The sequence below is a fragment of the Cucurbita pepo genome, chromosome 2, assembly GCF_057944985.1.
Source record: "Cucurbita pepo subsp. pepo isolate OVF chromosome 2, ASM5794498v1, whole genome shotgun sequence".
In the NCBI taxonomy this organism is placed as follows: domain Eukaryota; kingdom Viridiplantae; phylum Streptophyta; class Magnoliopsida; order Cucurbitales; family Cucurbitaceae; genus Cucurbita; species Cucurbita pepo.
Window position 1 is genome coordinate 6205006 of NC_141799.1, and position 2396 is coordinate 6207401.

The 2396-nt window shown below is 29.9% G+C and overlaps 1 long non-coding RNA gene across 1 annotated transcript; it reads left to right on the plus strand.

Annotated features, from left to right (window-relative positions):
- Positions 1–911: 911 nt before the first annotated feature.
- Positions 912–1904, plus strand: LOC147793424 (uncharacterized). Its single transcript, XR_015420019.1, has 2 exons — positions 912–1219; positions 1595–1904. It is a non-coding gene; the product is annotated as an uncharacterized LOC147793424 (long non-coding RNA).
- The last annotated feature ends 492 nt before the right edge of the window (positions 1905–2396 follow it).

Consider the following 2396-nt stretch of genomic DNA (forward strand, 5'->3'; position numbering starts at 1 on the left):
CCACGAGGCACGTGTCAACATCAAATATAACTATGCCGATAGTAAGACCACTTACTTGATTAGCTTAGGTTGATGTCCAGAAGTTATCATTAATGAAAGTTCGATTCTGTCCTTTGAAATCAAAGCAAACCTAGGTGAGCTCATGACATCAGTTTCCAGTTTGAACTCTTTCAAATTATTTTTCTAATTTACATGGGTTCATTATTAAAAGTTTTGAAATGTTATATATCTATAATTATGTTTTTATTAAAAATCTTATTTTATATGGTTTCTCTGGTATAAAAAAGTTGATAGAGTTATTCAAGTGATTCTGTGCTTTCCTGTTCTCTATATTTGTTTTTTTTTTTTCTTCATCTCTATTTACTAGGTGGCCTTTTGCTTTTCTGGTTTTTCTCTTTATCTATATTTACTCCCTTTTAATTTTGTTCACAAATTTTCTTTGCCATTTTATTTTTAATCTATTTATTTGTCTACTGATATAAATTTATTGATCTAATATTATTGATCTAATGTGATTTACTAGAATTCATATAAATTATTGGCATTTAGTTTCTAACTCAACTAAATAATTGTCATGATTTAATGAGATTTAACCATGATTGGCTGTGATTTCTAAAAACAAATAGGACAAATAAAATTAAGATTTAATATATATCTTACTGATCATATCTATCTCCTAGTAAATCTTGTCTTGTGAATTGGGTAAAGCCATTCTTATTTTTTCCTCAAATTAAACCTGTCAATTATTGTTTGTCTGTTTTTTTGGCTGAGGTAGGCTGAGGAGAGATAATTGGGGAAGGAGAGGTTACTAGAGAGAAAGGAGGAAGATTGTTTCTCTTTCTTTTAATAGCAACAGGAGGAGACATAATCAATTGCAAAACGGCCCACTACTCCTCCGCCGTAAACAAAGGAAAAGAAAAAGGCAAGTTTGGTATGTTTTACATATCTTTATAACCATCATTTTCAAGCTTCAAAGGAACACAATTGTTTACCATATCTTTTTTGAGAGCTACTTCAACTTCACGAATGGCTCGACACGAGGGGAGCAGCGGAGCGGTTTCGATGAGCACGGTGGCTGTTGCAATGGCGTTGCTGCTGCTGCTTGGCTTCGAACATGGCGATGCTGCTACAACTTTTGTTGTTGGCGACTCGAACGGATGGAACCTGGGCGTGGAAGGATGGCCTAATGGGAAGGTGTTTAGAGCTGGTGACATATTAAGTGAGTTTTCAACTCTTGTGTTGATAGTTGAATAGTAACTGATGTTTTACTTGCGTAATCGTAATCGTATTCTTAATCGTATCTGTTAAGAATAATGCTCTGATACTATGTTAAGAATGAAAAACATAAGTGAGATCGAAAGTTGAAAATATTCTACTAACCAATTCATGGAGATAAGATAAATTATATCAAAACACAAGTCCCGTAGCAGACTCGTTTTAAAGCCTTGAGGGAAAACCCGAAAGGGAAAGCCCAAAGAGGATTTGGGTCGTTACATCTATATAAAATATATTCAAATAGTATCCGATCGAATTCGCAGTTAGATCGCAATGAATACATTTTTTTTTTTTTTTTTTTTTTTTTTTTTTTTTGTAGGATTCAACTTTAACCCGACAGTTCACAACGTGGTGGCAGTGGACGAGGGGGGTTATAGAAGCTGCATAGCTTCCAGAGGCGCCAAAGTGTTCAATTCAGGCAAGGATGAAATCACTCTCTCAAGAGGAAACAACTTCTTCATATGCACCACCCCAGGCCACTGCCAAGCTGGGATGAAAATTACTATCAATTCCCTCTAGTTCTTGACCACCCCGTATCGTTTACACATCAATCTCGATGTAAATGTTCTAAGTAACGATGATTTGGAAACATTGTGGAAATAAAATAATTGATAATAATTAAGTAGTTATATGTATCTTATTATTATTTTTTCTCTTTGTTTATATCGAAAAATTAGGATAATAATGTTAATGCACTAAATTGTTTTATTTTTATAAATTAATATAAACAAAAAAAATTAATATAAATTAATAATGTTAATGCACTAAATTGTTTTATTTTTATAAATTAATATAAACAAAAAAAAAATTAATTGTTTTATTTTTATAAATTAATATAAACAAAAAAAAAATTAATATAAATTAAAACGGTATGTTTCCTTAAATTTTTTCTATTAATAACCATAATATCATATTTATTAAAACTATTATTTATAATAAAATAAGTTCAATTTATTTAATGGGTATGTATTTAGTTTTTGATGGGAAGGTTGAAATTTAAAATAAAAATATTATTTAATGATTTAAAATTAATTAATTTAATGCTTATAATCGATAATAATTTATTCATTAATTAGTAGATTATAATAATTTGTTCATTAATTAGTAGATTATAATAATTT